Source organism: Hyaena hyaena, unplaced genomic scaffold (genome assembly GCF_003009895.1).
Source record: "Hyaena hyaena isolate Hyena2069 unplaced genomic scaffold, ASM300989v1 scaffold_12, whole genome shotgun sequence".
In the NCBI taxonomy this organism is placed as follows: Eukaryota; Metazoa; Chordata; class Mammalia; order Carnivora; family Hyaenidae; genus Hyaena; species Hyaena hyaena.
Genome location: NW_024080644.1, coordinates 1,726,220 through 1,745,690, shown reverse-complemented (window position 1 = coordinate 1,745,690; position 19,471 = coordinate 1,726,220). Strand labels below are relative to the sequence as shown.

The window sequence follows — 19,471 nt, the reverse complement described above, 5'->3', positions numbered from 1 at the left end:
TGGTAAACAGTAAGTAAACTGTTTTCCTGAGTTCTGTAAGCTGCTCTAACAAATTAATTGAACCCAAGGACGTGGTCATAGCAGCCTCTGATTTATAGCTGATAGGGCAGAACAGGTGACAAACTGAACTTGTGACAAGCATCTGAAGTGGGGGTGGGGGACAGTCTTGTGGGGCTGAGCCCTTACCCTGTGGGATCTGACACTAGTGTCAGAATTGAGTTAAATTATAGGACACCCAGCTGATGTCACAGAGGATTCTTGCTGAGAGAAACCCCCCACATATGCAGTGTTGCAAGTGTTGTGAGTGTGGCAGACATGTGAGAATAAAAGGGATACATAGGATGGCGCGCCTGGGTGGCTTAGTCAGTTAAGCGTCTGACTTCGGTTCAGGTCATGATCTCGTGGTTTGTGGGTTCAAGTTCCGCATCAGGCTCTGTGGTGACAGTGCATAGCCTGTTTCAGATTTTCTCCCTCTCTCTCTGTCTCTCTCAAAATAAATAAGCTTTCAAAAAATATATATAGGAAGAGACTTTTTTTCCACATTAAAATCCTTTAGATAATTACTATCAAGAAAACATAAATTATATAAACTTTTTGATGATTACAGCATCATTTGTGAATTTGTAAAATAAAGGCAATATAATAACATTTGTGGAATATACATACTAATACATAAGTTGTATACACCTTTATTTCATTACTCATCTAAATTCTGAATACACAGACACAAACATAACTGATTTTAGCAGTCTTTGATATATATTTTTTAAGATTTTATTTTTAGGGGTGCCTGGGTACCTCAGTCAGTTAAGCGTTAGACTCTTGACTTTGGCTCAGGTCATCATCTCATGGTTCCTGGGATTGAGCCCTGTGTTGGGCTCTGCACTGACAATGTGGAACCTGCCTGGGATTCTCTCACCCCCCTCCTCTGCCCCTGTCCTACTCACATTCTCTCTCTGAAAATAAATAAGTAAACTTAAAAAAAAAGATTTTATTTTTAAGTAATCTTTACATCCAACGTGGGGTTTGAACTCACAACCCCTAGATCAAGAGTCTCATAATCCACCATTTGAGCCAGCCAGCCACCCCAGTAGTCTTTGATATTTTACTGCCTTTCAGTCATATAAAACAATCATAGGTTTACATATATACTTACCAATTTTGTCATTGTGTGGGTGTCTTTTTTAAAGATTCTTTTTTTAAAAAGTTTTTTTAATGTTTATTTTTGAGAGAGAGAGAGTGAGCATGGGCAGGGGAGGGGCAGAGATAGAGGGGGACAGAAGTGGGCTCTGTGCTGACAGCCTGATGTGGGGCTTGAACTCATGAACCATGAGATGGTGACCCAAGCTGAAGTCAGACACTTAACCAACTGAGCCACCCAAGTGCCCTATATTTTTAAAATTTAAAAAAAATGTTTATTTACTTATTTTGAGAGAGAGAAAAAAAGTGGGGGAGAGGCAGAGAGAAAGGGATGGAGAGAATCCCAAACCGGCTCCTCGCTGTCAGCACAGAGCCCGACATAGGGCTCAATCCCACGAACTGTGAGATTATGACCTGAGCCGAAATCAAGAGTCCAACGCTTATCCGATTGAACTACCTAGGTGTCCCCGTTGGTGTGGGTATATTAGTCAAGATAGGAGAATAGAACATGTTTTATTCAGCAGTTTGCTAGTTTGGTGTATAACTTAAAGCCTTTAGACATATGGTATAGGGGTCTCTCTTTCAACTCTTGTCCTGACAATTTAGGGTTGCCAGATTTAGCAAATAAAAATACAAAAGCAAGGTAGATTTGAATTGCAAATAAACAATGAATAATTTTTTAGGAAAAGTTTGTTCCATGAAGTATATTTGAGATATACTAAAAACTGTATTTTGTTTATCTGAAATTTACATTTCTTGGGTGGTTGTCCTCTACTTTATCTGGCAACTGTAACTGAATTCCTCAAATGTAAGGAGGAGACTTACATACAACCCAGTCTACTCTGTGAATCTTTACTGTAATTCAACTTTATCTGTCCTGCTAGGGTGTTTGTTCTTTTTTTTAACATTTATTTATTTTGAGAGAGAGCGAGAGAAAGAACAAGGTAGGGGCAGAGAGAGGGAAAGAGAGAGAATCCCAAGCAGGCACTGTGCTGTCATCACAGAGTCCAACATGGGGTTTGATCCCACAAACTGTGAGATCACGACCTGACCTGAAATCAAGAGTTGGACCATCAACCAACTGAGCCACCCAGGCGCCCCTGACCTGCTAGGGGTTTTTCAAAAACCTTTTTCATTGTGAAGTTAAAAAAAAAAAAAAAGGGCCTAAAACTTACACAGGTGATTTAACACATATTTATAAAGCTAACACCTACACCAACAATACCCAGATCAAAAAACAGGACATCGCTCCTACCCTTGAAGGCCCCACGTGTCTCTTCCAATCATAGTTCTCATCTGTCCTCAAGAGATTATCCCTCTCCTGACTTTTACAGTAATCATTTCCTTGCTGTCCCTTACATTTTGACAATTCATGTCTGCATTCTTATTTCATTTACATATTTTTTATTTACTTACTTGCTTATTTATTTATTTATTTTAGAGAGAGAGCGAGCAAGAGTGGGGGAGAGGGGCAGAGAGAGAGAGGATCCTAAGCAGGCTCCATGCTCAGCATGGGATCCGATGCAGGGCTTGATCCCACGACCCTTGGATCATGATCCAAGCCAAAATCAAGGGTAGAATGAGTGCTCAACTGACAGAGACATCCAGGTGCCCTTTGTGTTTGCATTCTAGAGCAATATGGTTTAGCAAACAAACAAAAAAGCCAGAGACAGACTCACAAATGCATGGAACAAAATGGTTGTTGCCAGACTGGGGAGGTGGAGGGTGGGGGATAGGTGAAATAGGTCAAGATTAAGAGGTACAAACTTCCAGTTATAAAATAAATAAGTCACGGAGATGAAAAGTACAGGATAAGGAACACAGTCAATAACATGGTAATAATGTTGTGTAGTAACAGATGGTAATTGTACTTACCATGGAGAGTGTTGTGTAATGTATAGAATTGTTGAATCAGGGGTGCCTGGGTGGCTCAATCAGATAAGCATCCAACTTCAGCTCAGTTCATGATCTTGGGGTTCACGAGTTCAAGCTCCACATCGGGCTCTGTGCTGACAGCTCAGAGCCTGGAGCCTGCTTCAGATTCTGTCTCCCTCTCTCTCTGCCCCTCCCCCTCTCAAACTCTCTCTCTCAAAAATAAAACATTAAAAAAAAGAATTGTTAAATCATTATGTTGTACACCTGAAACTAATATAACATTGTATGTCAGCTATACTTCAATTAAAAACAAGAGATAAAACAATATGTTTTAGCCTTTTTAAAAGTTTATTTATTTATTTTGAGAGAGAAAGAGAGCATACTTGAGCAGGGGAGGGACAGACAGAGCGAGAATCCCAAGCAAGCTCCATGCTCATCATGGAGCCTGATTCGGGGCTCGATCTCATGACTGTGAGATCATGACCTGAGCTGAAGTCAAGAGCAAGAGTCAGACTGTTAAGCAACTGAGCTACCTAGGCACCCCAACCTTTTTTTTTTTTTGAAGTAGTCTCTGTGCCCAACATGGGGCTCGAATTCATGATCCTGAGATCAAGAGTCACACATGCTACTGACTGAGCATCCCCAAAACTGTCATTTTTATATGTGAGAATATACATTTCCACCTCTTCTTGCTGCTTTACTTAAATTTAGATATCATAGGTTTTTAGTTTGTGGTTTTCTGAAGCTCCCAGTCCTAGGAAAAGGGGAATACAAAGTAGCCATCCTTAATTTTCTTGATCTTTTCCTTTTATCTTGCTAGTTTTCTGGCATCCATTGGGTTGTTACATCAGCTCAACTCAGTCTACTTATAATTATGGTGTCTGTGTATAGGAAACAAGATTTGGAGAGGAGGCAGAAACAGGTCGTGCTGACCTAGCCAATTTTTTTCCAAGTGAAATATCTGTAATTAGCCCAGTAATGATATTTTCCTGGAGAAAGAATTGAGTAAATTTAAGAAAAGAGTTTTAAAGTACAACATGCATGTGTGTTGGGGGGGGGGGGGCAATTGAAATGCAAGATAATGTAAGAGTTTGGTTCAATATTTATCCACTCCCTTTCTGTAAGAAGCATTTTTAGTAATACCGGCCCTGTCTTTTGAAGAGAGGGAACCCCTCCAGGAGTAAAGGGATATAAAAGTTTTAGGAAGAACCATCGGTGATTAAAAAAAATATTTTGGTTGGAAAAAGCCTTTTAAAACAGGTCCCCAACCGGGAAGCCATAAAGCAAAAAACTGGCAGTTTTGATAATCTAACGTAAAATGTGTCTATGTAAATCAAAATACCATAACTCAAGACAAAAACTAAATACAGACCCCCCCGCCCATCTTTGAAATACACATGACGGACTATATGCTAATTTCCTGTATGTACAAAGAGCTTGTACTAATCAATGAGAAAAAGGACCAGTAATCCAATAGGAAATGGGCACAGGTCAGGAACAGGTAGTTTACAGAAAAAGAACTATTAACTTAAAAACATTTCTTTTAATGTTTTATTTATTTCTGAGAGAGCAAGCGAGCGAGCGAGCAAGCAAGGGAGGGTCAGAGAGAGAGGGAGATACAGAATCTGAAGCAGGCTCCAGGCTCTGAGCTAGCTGTCAGCACAGAGCCCGCCACGGGGCTCGAACCCACAAACTGTGAGATCCTGACCTGAGCCGAAGTCAGACGCTTAACTGACTGAGCCACCCAGGTGCCCCTACAGAAAAAGAACTATAAGTGGCTAATAAGAATGTGATAAGATGCTCAGTGTAATTTCTAATTAAATAAATGCAAATTAAAACAACCATATTTGCCTGTCTAATGGTCAAAGATTTAAAAGTTCAGTAGAAGCAGGACATGGTAGAAATAGAAATTCTCATTCTCTCTTTGTATACGTGCAACTTGGCAACTCCTTCAAAGAGACAATTTAGCAGTACCTAGCAATTTGGCAACAGTTAGCACAGTTTTAAAGTGCACAAAACTCTTTGACTCAGCAATTCTACTTCAAACAATTTAGCCTACAGATATACTGAAACAAGTGGGTACAGATAAATCTAAAAGAATGTTCATTGTCTCACTGCTTGGACTGTCCAGTGATAGAAATTGGTTAAGTAATTTGAAATACATCTTTACTGTGGTAGGATGAGGTAGGCCTATGGGTGCTGATGTGTGAAGATCTCTGGTAGTCAGTAAAGATATTCTCAAATGCTCTGCCTCTTTTCTTCCTCCCCACACAGGGTAGGGCTGTATTTCCCATCTTCTTTATTATTTTTTTTTTTTAATTTTTTTTTAATGTTTTATTTATTTCTAGGAGAGAGAGAGAGAGACAGCGTGAGCAGGGGAGGGTCAGAGAGAGAGGGAGTCACAGACTGAAACAGGCTCCAGGCTCTGAGCTGGCAGTCAGCACAGAGCCCGACGCGGGGCTCGAACCCACGAACCGCGAGATCATGACCTAAGCGAAAGTCGGACGCTTAACCGACTAAGCCACCCAGGCGCCCCTCCCATCTTCTTTAAAGATAGGTGTGGCCCCATGGCTTGTGGCCAATGATATCTGAGCAGAAGTGACATATGTACCTTCTGGGTAAACACCTTAAGTGCTGGTGTATGACATCCCCTTCTCCCTGCCCCAGTGATTGTGGACACAGATGTTGAGATGGGCCCTGGGTCTATGATGGACACAAATGTTCAGATGGATCTTGACTGATTTTGATGAGGATGGCCCTCTTAATTATCTGGGTTAGTAGGAGTGGGAAATAAACATTTAAACCACTGAGACTGTGAATGCTTTTCATTACCTCAGCATATTCTAGCCTATCCTGACTAATATGATTTCCAAGATAATTATTACATGACAAAATCCTAAGTGCAAAAAGAGTGATCTCATTTGTATGCATGTGTGTTTATCTGCTTAAGAAATTTCTGGAAGGATTCCTAAGTAACTTAACAGGGTTTACAACGAAGGTGTTGAAAGGAGGCAGAGATGGGGAAGGCAATTTCTGCTTTTCACATTATAACATTTCACATTATACTTGGAGTTAAAAAACAAAAAAACACCCCCATGACCATGGTTAAGTTTAAATTTAAAACTAGCCAATGTTTCCACAAAAAGATTTCTGCAAGAATATTCATGGCAGCTTTATTCATAGTAGCCCCAAACTGGAAATAGCCCAGATGTCCATCTATAGGAGGATGGAAAAACAGATTGTGACATATTCATACAATGGAATACTTACTCTCCAGCAATGAGAATTGAATGAGCCACACTAAATGTAACCACATGGAAACTTACACAAATATGACATTGAATAAGAGAAGCCACACACAAAAGAATGTGTAGTTTGTTCTATGTATGTAAAGTATAGAAACTGGCGAAGCTAATTTATGGTGTTAGTAGGATAGTAGTCATCTAAGGGGGTGAGTGGGTTTTGACGTGGAATGGGCTACATGGGAGAGCTTCTGGGGTAAGGGCTACAAGGATGTGCTCAGTTTGTGGGGATTCATGGAGCTGTATCTTATTATTTGTACACTTTCCCATCTATAGGCCATATTTCAATTAAAAAGTCCAAAACAAGGGGCACCTGGGTGACTCAGTTGGTTAAGCATCTGACTTCAGCTCAGGTCATGATCTCATGTTTCATGAGTTCCAGCCTGGTATCAGGCCCTCTGCTGTCAGCATGGACCCTGCTTTGGATCCTCTGTCCCCCTCTCTCTCTGCCCCTCCCCTTCTCGTGCTCTTTCTCTCTCAAAACTAAATAAACATTAAAACAATTCAAACCGAGGGGCACCTGAGTGGCTCAGTTGGTGAAGCTCTTGACTTCAGCTCAGGTCACGATCTCACAGTTCATGAGTTTGAGTCCTGCATCAAGCTCCACGCTGACAGTGCAGAGCCTGCTTGAGATTTTCTCTCCTTCCCTCTCTCCCCCTCCCCTGCTTGTTCTCGCTTTCTCTCTCAAAATAAATAAACTAAGACAAAATTCAAAACAAAGTCTAGTTGATATAAAGAATAAACAAATGGGCACCTGACTGGCCCAGTTGGTATAGCACGTGACTCTTGATCTCGGGGTTTTGTGTTCAGGCCCCACATTGGACATAGGGACTACTTAAAAATAAAATCTTACCCCCCCCCCAAAAAAAAAAAAAAGCGAGAAGGCAATGCTTGGCAGAGCTGGGGTAGCTGTCCTGGCCCATGGTGCCCTCTTGGCAGCAAATCCTCGAATGCAGGCCTGGGCACGTTGATGCACTGAGGCCCCAGGCCTAGCGTGAGCCCCCAGATAAAATCCAAGCATGCCAGCCTCCCTTCCTGTGCATGACCTCAGCACCAGCTGCTTATTAGCATTGCATTTAAAAACCCTGCATGGACATATCTGCCGGAGCCTAGTTGGTGACCATGGCTTTCTAATGGGGACAGGGCATCCTGGCAACTAGATGCAGAAACACAGGCTTGAGCAGGAGCTGCTGGCCCCTTGGCAGAGATGCTTAATTAGCTTCCTGCAGGAGATTTTGTTTTTAATATAAAAGATGATCTAATTTAAGCAATTTTATTGAACAACGAATGAAAAACAATCTTACTGTTTAATCCATTCCCGCATAGTGCAGTTCAGGGCTCTCACCAGGTTAAAACTACTTTCATAAAATACTAAGACATTGTTTGCTTTTTCCTCTGTCATTCTCTCTCAAGTGTACAGTGGAGTTTTCCAAGGGTTATATATGTTTTCTGACCCAAAAAACTGAAGGGCAAAGCACTTGGAGAATCTAGCTGTCTTCTATTAAGCCATACATGAGAGATTTGGAAAAATGTAAAACAATGCCAATCTTCTGGCTAATTTTTTTTGTGTTTTGGAAAACAGTTTTTTTTACTCCATAGAAGTATATGATTTAAGTTAATATGTAATGGATTTCTTATCCTCGTTTTAAATAAAGCTTTTGATTTTATAACTTTATTAAAACAAATTTTTTTGATTTTATAATTTTAGATGTACAGAAAGGTTGCAAAGCTAGTACAGAGTTTTCATGCACCCTTCACTGAGCTTCCCCTCATGTTAGCATCATGCATAATGTGTATTAGTCAAAATGAAGGAAGCAGCATTGGTACATTTCATCCCTATACACTTACCAGTGCATGTCTACCATCTCTCTTGCTTGTTTTCTTTTTTTAGTTTATTTATTTTCAGAGAGAGGGAGACATAGTGAGGTGGGGGAGGGGCAGAGAGAGAGAGAGAGGGAGAGAGAGAATCCCAAGCAGGCCCCACACTGTCAGTGCAGGGCCTGATGTGGGGCTTGAACTCACAAACCGTGAGATCATGATCTGAGCCAAAATCAAGAGTCGGATGTTTAATCAACTGAGCCACCCAGGTGCCCCTCTCTTGCTTGTTTTACTTCATATTATTTTATATGAAATTTACATGTTTTCACATGGTCCACATGTATTGTTAAAATGTTTACCTAGTTGACACCCATATTGCCATATTTCATATTGTTTTTATATTTCACTATTATCAGTAGCCTTCATGCTTTTATTCAGTAGGGGTTTTTGGGCATATATATGTGTGGGTTCTTTGGCTTATATTTCCCAGAATAAAATTACTTTGCCAAAGAATATGACTACTTTTATAGTTTTTGTTATGTATGATAATAATTTTGTATATTGTATTATATTTTCATTGTTTAAAAAATACTCTCTTACAAAATTGTATGAATTGGCTCTTTCAATGAAGAGGTACAGAAATCAAACTCAAAAGAGTTTAAGCCTCAGAGTAATCTCTTGGGGGGAGGAGAGAAGAGGAGTTGTTATTTGTTGGGTATAGGGTTTCAGTTTGGGATGATGGACAAATTCTGGAGGGCAGTGGTGATGGCTACACAGTGATGTGATTATGCTTAACGTCACTGAATTGTACTCTTAAAAAGAATTAAGATGGCAAATTTTGTGTTCAGTATATTTTACTGCAATTTTAAATTTTTAAAATTTTAATTTAGAGAGAGCATGAGCAGGGGGAGAAGAACAGAGGTAAAGAGAGGGAGAATCTTAAGCAGGTTCCATGTTCAGCGCAGAGCCCCAGGCGGGGCTCAATCCCACAACCCTAGGATCATGACCTGAGCCAAAATCAAGAGTTGGACGCTGAACTGACTGAGCCACCCAGGGGCCCCGTATCTTACCACAGTTTTTTAAAAGAGGGGGGAGAATTTCATGGGTCTAACAACTGGATCTCATTCACTTCAGGCATGGCTGGGTCCAGGGGTCCAAGCTATGTTATTAGGACTCTGGCTCTCTCATTCCCGTATCTTAGTTCTTTTCTTTGTGTGGCAATTGAGATGGTCACCAGGGTCACTAGCTTTATGTCCTTAACCTTCAGAATCCTGGAGAATTTACCATGACTCTCGCCAGTGTCCAGATCACTCTTTGAAAAGGGCCATGATTGGCCTGCTTGGATCACATGCCCATTCTAGGAGAACTCACCATCTTTCGGAGGATGAATTAGTCTGGCCATCTGGATCACCTCCTCATCAGAAATCCAAGGGATCGACAGTTCCGCCAAAGTCATGCAGAGTCAGGGAGGGGATGCTCCCCAGAGAAAGAGATGACCTGTTACCCTTCTGGGGTAAGGCAAAAACAACAGATGGCCACTACATGTGTTCAGGATTTCCTGTGTAACCCAAGCACTACCAAAGAGAGCATCTGAACATTTCAAAACATTCCTCTGCGACTGGCATTTTGTTTTTGTTATCAAGAAATGTTAATGCCTTGTGGTTTGACCATTTGGTGGATGATGTTTCTGCCTTTCTGTGAATTCCCAATCTAATAAGTTGAATAAACTCTTCATGTGTGCTAAATTAATGAAAAAGCAAGCCATTGTGGTCCAGTATAGGATCACTGTTGTTTGCATGCCTGTCTGCGGACGGGGTGATCTTTGTACTGCTGGGAAAGGCCTGGATGACCTTGCCCCATCTCAGGTTTGTCCACGTGTCTGTCAACCTCATTACTGTTTCTGGAGCTGTTTTCTAGCACAGGCCCTGGAGCACCCCCTCCCAATTTTTATTAAGTGAGTTTATTCAATCATATAGTACTTTCCAATTTATTCTTTGTCTGTTATTTCCCAAAATGTCATGTTGAGGGTTGCAGTGAAAATAATATCAGTTTTTATTTCTTCTTGCCTTTTTGCCCATTGTCTTTCCCGGACTTTGCTGTAGTAGTTTTTGTAACACATACATTTGGTATTTCTTGATTTTCATGATTTAATGTATGTTTGGTCATTATGTCAGGACCTTATTTATTTATTGTACTGCCTTTTGCTATGACATCTGCTCTATCTGCTACCCAAATAGTAATCTCAGCTCTTCTGTTCACATGGGAATATTCTTTTACACTACTACTTTATTTTGGTTTCTATATCTCTTATGGGTAACACATTGTTAGATTTTGTTCTTTTAACAGTCAGTCAGCTGCCTTCCTTGTCTAAGAGAATTCAGTCTGTTTACATTTAAGACTTTAATTGATGAAATTTTACCAAATCCTATTTCCTTTTACATTTATTTCTTTCCTTTTAAAATTATTTTAATTTTTATCTGTTTTCTCCCTTTTAATTTATGGGCTTTTATATGGGGTGCTTTATTTTGTTTTTAAAAGATTTTATTATTTTTTAAAAGTTTATTTATTTATTTTGAGAGAGAGACACAGAGAGAGAGAGAGTATAGCAGGGGAGAGGCAGAGAGAGAGAGAGAGAGAGAGAGAGGGGCTCCCAAGCAGGCTCCTCACTGTCAGCCCAGAGCCCGATGCAGGGCTCGATCTCATGAATCATGACCTCAGCTGAAATCAAGAGTCTGACACTTAACAGACTGAGACACCCAGGTACCCTGAAAAGACTTTAAGTAATCTCTATACCCAACGTGGGGCCTGAACTCATAACCCCAAGATCAAGAGTTGCATGCTCCACTGACCGAGTCAGCCAGGCGGGGTACTTTAAACTTCATGTTTCCTTTTGAATTATATTAGAAGATAACCTTAACTCAGCTGTTTTCCTAACATTTTCAATGTATTAGGCTTTTACACAACTTTCTAGTTGTAGCATTTACTTCTATTATTAACCTGGGATACTTTGAATTCTCACACAAGAATGTTAAAAGCCTAGTTTTGGAAACTTTATTCTCCATTTTCTGCCCTCCTACCCTCAATCATGTATGGTTGCTAGACATTCTTATTAAGATTCATTCTGTACCAATTGTTTCTTAAAATATTTACTGACTTATTTTACTTTCCCCCCACCCTCCAAATTTGTCCTTTGGTGATGTTCGAATGTACTAAGCTTGTGTTTGCATCTTGCTGTTTGCAAACCTCTCTGTCTCTAATTTTTTTACTTTTGGGTTAAGCCAGATCCACGAAGAGCTGTGCCGCTGTGCCCCATTATGGTGGGTGGGCATTTGTAGCATGATGTTTATGGAAATTTGCTTTGGCATTATGCCCTCCATTCATGTTGAAGACTATAATAAGAAGGCATCTGGGGCACTCGGTGGCTCAATGGTTTGAGCATCTGACTCTTGATTCCCGTTTGGGTCATGAGCCAAGGGTTGTGAGGTTGAGCCCCATGGTGGGCTCTGCGCACTGAGCGTGGAACCTGCTTAAGATTCTCTCTCTCTCTTTCTGTGTCTCTTTCTCTGCCCCTCTCCCCACCCCATCTCTCTCAAAAAAGACAAAAAAACCAAGTAGCCCCGTTTAATTCTTTACTATATTTGTCAGAGATTATGGAGAGATGGTTTTGAAGGCTGTTTTATTTTGTTGTTGTGGTTGTGGTTTTTTAAATTTTTTAAATGTTTTTATTTGTGAGAGAGAGAGAGAGAGACAGCGTGAGCAGGGGAGGGTCAGAGAGAGAGGGAGACACAGAATCAGAAGCAGCTCCAGGCTCTGAGCTAGCTGTCAGCACAGAGCCCGACACGGGGCTCGAACCCATGAACCGTGAGAAAATGACCTGCGCTGAAGTCGGACGCTTAACTGACTGAGCCACCCAGGCGCCCCTGTGGTTGTTGTTTTTAAATATTGCAGTGTGGAGGAGAAAATTTTCCTTAGTAACAGTGGAATTGATTGCATTTTTTTTCTTTGATTGGGCTGCTGGACAATCAAATTTGAAAGCCATCTCTAAAAACAGTATGTAACCTTATGTCATGGATTTTAGGTATTAACCTTAGCTTCATTCTATTTTTCCTGTCTTATGTTCCTTTGTGTCCAATTTATTCTTCTAAAAATTCTTACTGTAGCTAGCCAAGGTATTTTATTATTATTTTTGGTGTTGTATGCTACTAGAATCCCTTTTGGAATGAGATCAGTTTCCAATAAAAACAAATGATAATATTCTTATTTATATATATTCCATATCTGCTAAATGGATATTTCCTGAAAGGGTGGCTATGCGTCTCCAAATTTGTGTCACACCACTAGTGGCCGTCCACTGCACTAGAACTATGTAGGGCTGTAGTTTTGCTTGATAATCCACTTAAGTGAACTAATACACTTCAATCTTTATGACAGTCTTCAGTGTGGAGTTTTGTTGATTCCACAAAAGTCTTATGTTCCAGGAAACCACAGAGAACTCGTTTCTGATACGATATTTATATTTACATAATTTTAAATGTTTTAATTTATTTTTGAGAGAGGGAGAGAGCACGGGAGCAGGGGAGGGGTAGAGAGAGAGAGGGAGACACAGACTCCGAAGCAGCCTCCAGGCTTCAAGGAGTCAGCACAGAGCTGGCCGCGGGGCTCAAACTCAGGAGACGTGAAATCATGACCTGAAGTTGGACGTTTAACCCACTGAGCCACTCAGGTGCCCCATCTGATATGCTATTTATAAAATGATCTTTGAGATGGCCTTGGAGAATCTACATGATGAAGGATTTTCGTGTTCAATTTAAGGTTCCTCTTAATATTTGAAAATAATGCTTTTCCTCACTGTCACCCGACTTGGTGGCTGATATGAAGCATTATTAGGCTGATTGTTTTTGGTAATTGCTGCAGAAATGGTTACTTTCTGAAAAGCATTCCTGAGTGATGCAGGACAGAATTCTTTTTGGGGTTAACTGTCTTTGTTTAGAAAAGCAAACTGATTGATGGGCTGTTGTGACAGTAGAAAGATAGCTTGGCTGGGGCCACCTGGGAATGAGACAAAGAGCCAGACTGCTTAGCATAGCATAAGAAAAGAATGAGAATTTGGGGGATTTGAGGTGTTTGCTAAGGAGAGGAACAAAGGAGAAAGACGCGGCCCCGCAGAGTGGCTGGAGGTGGAGCTATGCGGGAGACCTGGCCAGGAGAAGGGTCCCTGGCAGGAAAGGGGTGAGTGGGGTGAGGGGAAGATGTATGTCTGGGAGGTATCAACCATTCTGTTGTGAAGTCTCCTCTGTGTTCTTCTGTGAGGTAGCAGCCCATTGCTGCCTCCAAATCCTGAGCCAAAGTCTTCACGCATTCCCAGCAGTCTTGGTGAGGAGAGTTTTTGGAGGTTGAAGAAAAGGGGCTTTGTTACATATGAGGGTTGACAAGGAGTGGAGAGCAAACAAGAGGTGAAATGTGGGTGGCAGAGAATTCTGAGCAAGCCGGAAATCCAAACCGGAAGTCCCTAGGTAAAAAGGCACCGTTCTGCCCCACCCCACTATCCGGTGATTGCCCCCCGCAGATATTGGAAAGGGACACAGGGTTTCCCACAGTCACGGAATTTGACACCATTGTATTAGCATTTCAAAGAGCTGCATTACTGGAGCTGGTGGCCGCGTTAGCAATGCACCGGTCAGCTATTTCGCAGAGGGCTTGGCATGTAGTGGCTGAAAAGTTGCCAGTCATTCCTTGCTGGGTGTCAGGACACAGGAATCTTGTACCTCTTCACCTCCTGGTGAGGATTTAAAAGGGAAGCACGGGTTTCTGGGGGGTCATTTTTGGAAGCAGTCAGGTTGATTTTCCAAACGTGTAATCTCAGCATTTTATTTTATTCCTGCTACCCTCTGGGTTTTCTGGCAGGCTTACCGAAAAGATGGCTACTTTTACTGTTCATTCACGCTTCTTTACAAGGCATAAGGTTTCTCTTCCCAGCACGCTTTCACTCAGATATAGAGAATCTGTACTTTGTTAACATGTTTTAAAAGTCTAATGAGGAGTTAGTAAGCATTTGGGAGCTGCAGCTTTCAGGATGAAAGCAGGGATCTGTGGTTATGACATCATTGCAGTTAATTACCCCTTTGCAAAAATCTGCCTGAATGGAGAAGAGGTGGGTGTGTCTATGTGGGTATTTAATGTGATGATTAAAATATATTAATGATAGTTTTCACTTCCCTAGCATGGAACATCTTAGGATCTTCTTTAAAAGTGCTTCCACAAGCTTTAATTAGCCTTTATAACTCTGCTAGGAAGAAGTACAACAGCCCCATTTTACAGAAGAGGAAAGTGAAATATAAGGCGAAGGGTCCTGTTTGGGGAAGGATTTTAGTAGAATAAAGCTGCCTCCCCACAGCCTTACAATAAGCTCAGCCTTCCTCCTTTGCTTCAACCAAGAATTGACATTCATAGGCTTTAAATGAGGAACATGAATTTGATTATACCTTGACATGCTTGACACCTGAGCCAAAACAGCACATCTTGGGGTCCCTAAGAAATTCTTGCTTGTTATAAGCCATCCCCTAAGGCTGTCTGCAGCAAACAACAGCAAAGAAGAAAACCAAAACAGTAACTCAAATGGGCCATAAAGCTCAGAAGTTCTGATTCTGTTTCCTCTTTTAGCCTTTTGAGTTGTGGGTTTTATATGGAACTTTCTAGATCAAAAAAGGAAGGGATGATTGCTAATTATTCCACCTTTCATAGGAAATTTTTCATTTTCTTAAAAAAAATTTTTTTAAAATGTTTCATTTATTTCTGAGAGAGAGAGAGAGAGAGAGAGAGAGACAGCGTGAGAAGGGGAGGGTCAGAGAGAGAGGGAGATACAGAATCTGAAACAGGCTCCAGGCTCTGAGCTAGCTGTTAGCACAGAGCCCATTGCGGGGCTCGAACCCACAAACCGTGAGATCATGACCTTAGCCGAAGTCGGACGCTTAACCGATTGAGCCACCCAGGTGCCCCGGAAATTTTCATTTTCAAATGAAGGAAATGTAGGACAGTTGATAGGAATTCATGGAAGGAAACACAGAGAAAAATAGAAAACTTTCTTCCCACCACGTATACTTAGCTATATATCTGAAAGAGGTCAAATGTGGAGCAATTTTCAAACACACACCCAAGTAGAGAGACCTCATGTATTCATCACCAGTTTCCACAGTTATCAACATTCTACTATTTTTTTTTGTTTCCATTCTTCTCTGCCACTTATTTTATGGGAATACTTAAAAATATTTTTTAATGTTTATTTATTTTTGAGAGAGAGAGAGAGAGAGAGAGAGAGACAGACAGAGTGTGAGCAGGGGAGGGACAGAGAGAGAGGGAGACACAGAATCTGAAGCAGGCTCCAGGTTCTGAGCTGTCAGCACAGAGCCCGATGCAGGGCTCGAACTCACGAACCACAAATCATGACCTGAGCAGAAGTTGGATGCTTAACCGACTGAGCCGCCCAGGCGCCCCTTTATGGGAATACTTTAAAGCAAATCACAGACATATCATTTCACTGTAAATAATTCTATATTTTTCCTAATACATAAGAACTTTAAAAATAGGACATAAAACCATTGTCGCACCCACCAGAAAACTAATTAATTCTGTATATTACCTAATAATCAGTCCGTATTTTGTTTGTACTGACTCAAGATTGTCCAAAGATTGCATTGCTTGACGTCTGGTTTCTGTTACTTAACAGATCTCCTTTCTTTCCCCTCCCTCCCCTATTCCATTAATTTGTTGGAAAAATTGCATCATTTGCCCTGTAGAACTTTCCACAGTCTATATTTAGCTGATTGCATCTTTGGTGTCTTTTCACATATTTCTCCATCCTTCGTATTTCTTTAAATAGTAGCTAGATCTAGAGGCTTGATTAGCTTCAGGTTCTTTCTTTTTTGGCCTTGGATACTTCAGTGATAGTGCTGTGTACTTTCTAGTAGGTCATATCAGGAGGCACCTACTTTCTGATTGTGCCATTTTGGAGGCATGTCAAGGATGATCAGTAGGGTCCGTGATTTCACTGCAACATAGTCATTTCCTCAGTCTATCATTTTTGTATTTATTAGCTGTGATTCTTTTACAAAGAAAAACTTTCCCTCATCAACTAGTGTATTTGGTTACCTTAAAATAAAGTCCATAAAGGAAGGGCAAGATAAATGCCTCTTTCTCCTTATCACCTTTCAGAATAATACTTTAGTAACCTTCCAAGTCTACTGATGAAAGTTTTCTTTCTTTAAGTTTCATTATAAACTCGTGGATTTAACAAACATTTAGTTTATTTGACACATTTCGGTTCATTACAGTCAGTATTCTTACTGATGATTATCCCGTCTTTGGCCAGTGGAAGCAGTCGATTTTCATTTTACCCAAGTATCTTCGATGGCTTGTCTTCTGAAATAAGAAGACGTTCCAGGATCGTGTTGTATTTTGCCTGCCCCTGGCCATTGAAGCCACCTTTTCCTCGAGGAGCGCTGGTTCCTTGTACTGGGAAATGAAGAGATACCCACTTTTGATGCAATGTAAAGGGCGATGATTTCAAAAGAGGCTCCAAGGAGGTATATCTTTGGGCAGTGGGCGTTTGTTTAATGAAATGGCAGGAAGAGACCCTGGGCCAGCTCTTCATTCACAGATAAGCAAACAGGGTATCAGCCACCATCAGAGCTTACGTGGCCAAGTCACGAGGGCACGGCTCTGGGAGACCATCCCAGGGTGTGACCTTTGGCAAGCCCAGCCCGCGCCCTGGCATCCCTTCCAGCAGGACACTTCTGCTGCTCCAGGTGCGTGACTAACGTTTCCGGTGGCACCGACGCGCCCTGGGACTTTCCCGGCCCCCGCCTGGCTGGCCTTGTTGCCGAGAGTGATGCGGCGGGGGTGAGGAGCAGGTGGGGGCTGAGCTGGGAGCCGCCCCGCCCGGGCTCCGGAGCCTCAGCGCCCTCTGGCGGCCACGCGGAGAGGGGCGGGACTCGTCGGGGGGCGGGGCTCAGCGACCGGCTGCCCCGCCTTTTCGCCCGCGGGGTGGGGCTGGGCAGGTGGACGCAGGCAGAAGCTGCTTAGGTTTCGCAAGGACGTGACCTTAAGGGGTCAAAACCACTGTGTCACGCGTGGTTGCCAACCAGGGTTAGCAAGCTGAACAAGCCTTCCGACGCCCGGGGAGGGGCTGGGGCTGAAACGTCCAGACCTGTGACTCGCTGCCTGCTGCCTCCCCACCCCCACCCGCTGAGCTGTGATGGGAAGGCTGAAAGTGAAAGTACAGGGGAATTTGCTAAGAGAGAACAAAGGAGGTAGGTGCTTTAGCCACAGAATACATTCAGTCGAGGTAGTTTAGGGGTGCCTGGCAAGAAGTGGAGGGGCTACCTCCCCTTCCTCATACAGGCAGAGGGAGTGGCCAGGGAATAGGGATCCTTTGTTTCCCTGTCTTGCTAGGGTCCCAGAAAAGCCCAGGGACTGGGAGGCCAGGGGTCTGGGTCCTAGCTTCACCTCTACCTGTCACCCTGGGGAGCAGGTCACTTAACCTTTGTGGGCCTCAGTTTCCCCTCTTGGAGAATGATGGTCTGGACTAGATTATGGAATGTCTCAAGTACTGTAAGGCATGGGACGTGAGGGGGGCTGTCCTGAGACCACTCAGCAAATCAGAGAAAGAGGCAGGGCCAGGGGCCAAGGCTGTCACCCCAGTCTTCTTCCTATAGCTTCCCCACAAATTCTTGCATGGACTTCATTAATAAACATTTGTGCACCTCCACCTGTGTGTCAAACAGAGGCTCACCTCTGATGTCTGTGGGACCCGGAGCAAGACTATATAGAGAGGACCACGTGCTGCATGTCTAAATATTCAAAAGTTACAAATCAGGGGCGCCTGAGTGACTCAGTTGGTTGAGCATGGGACTCTTGCTTTCCGCTCAGGTCACGATCCCGGGGTTGTGGGATCCAGTGCTGAGTCAGTCTCAGCACTGAAGCATGGAGCTTGCTTAGGATTCTCTCTCTCCCTCTGTCCCTCTCCCCTGCTCATGTTCTCTTTCTCTCTCTCTCAAAATAAATATTTTTTAAAAAGTTACAAATCAAGCTAACCAACTGTTAAAAATATTCTATCCTCCTATCTTGACAGATATACCTCCATAACAATCTGGAAAGCCGGGTTCAAGTTTGGAATTCCTATGTTCCTCAGCATTCTGAGCTGGAACATGGTGGCAGAGAGAGCGGCACCAGCTCAAGGCCTGTGGTGTGACTTCCTTCTCTTCCCAGCCCCGGTCCACCCCATAGCACGAGGGCCCTTTCCCACACATGTCCTCATGTGCAATCAGCTGCCTGCCCCTCAAGAGGCCACTTCTTGAGTATACACGGTAGTGGCAGAGTCTACCCTTAGGAGGGTGGACTAAGAAAAGTGGGTTCAGAATCTGTTGGACACGTGGTTCTGAGATTCCAGGTCCCCATGACTCCTCATCCTGAGTCTCCCTCTGTCTTTCCCAGTCTGAGGGTGATCTTGGCATTGTGGGAGCACAGACTTGGATCAAGCACAGCCCTGGACCAAACACTATAAATGGCAAGGCCTGTGGGCAAAAAGGTGGTGGTGGGGGGTACCAGAAGGGGCTCATTTCTTAGAGGGAGTAGCATTTGTGCTAAGCCTGCCGGGAAGGTTGGAACTTCAGCAGGTAGAAAAGTGAGGAAAGGCGCAAAGGCTGGGGGACTGGCCATGGAGGGTCAGAGTGTCTGTGAATTGTGACCACAGTGCAGAAAGGCTGGAGGTGAATCTGGGTCCTCCGAATAACAGGCAAAGCCTCCAGTGTCACTGTACCACGTAGGGTGCACCCACCAGCTGTGGAGCCCCTGAGAGACAACCTCACCCATCAGAACAGAACAAGAGACCCTCCAGTTCATCCCAGAGCAGCTCTGCATTGAGCAAAAATCCCAACATGCCTTCCTGCACCATGCCACCTTGGTAATTGGCACTTCTTTTTAAAAAAAAATTTTTCTTTTAATGTTTATCTTATTTTTGAGAGAGAGAGACAGAGAGACAAAGCATGAGTGGAGTAGGGGGCAGAGAGAGAGGGAGACACAGAATCTGAAGCAGGCTCCAGGCTCTGAGCTGTCATCACAGAGCTGTATGCGGGGCTCGAACCCACGAACTGCGAGACCATGACCTGAGCCAAAATGGGATGATTAACTGACTGAGCCACCCAAGCACCCTTGTAATTGGCACTTCTTTACCAATTCCACACTGGGGAAGCTTAGCTACTCCCAGCTTTCAGAAGGAATTCTGCCCCTCGATTTGCTGTAAGAAATGACCCTGGGAAGAAGTTTCTTTAGGAATCAGTGCA

The 19,471-nt window shown here is 42.8% G+C and overlaps 1 protein-coding gene across 5 annotated transcripts in view; it reads left to right on the top strand.

Moving 5' to 3' along the window:
* The window catches only part of NYX (nyctalopin), a 67,202-nt gene that overhangs the window by 23,679 nt on the left and 24,052 nt on the right, over positions 1 to 19,471 (top strand). The window contains exon 1 of one of the 5 annotated variants that reach the window (XM_039255894.1): positions 13,291 to 13,364. The exons of the other annotated variants lie outside the window; for them this stretch is intronic. The gene's annotated coding sequence lies outside the window, so the exon portion shown is untranslated. Of the gene's footprint in view, positions 1 to 13,290; positions 13,365 to 19,471 lie in introns of those variants that run through there. 5 annotated transcript variants of the gene reach the window in all.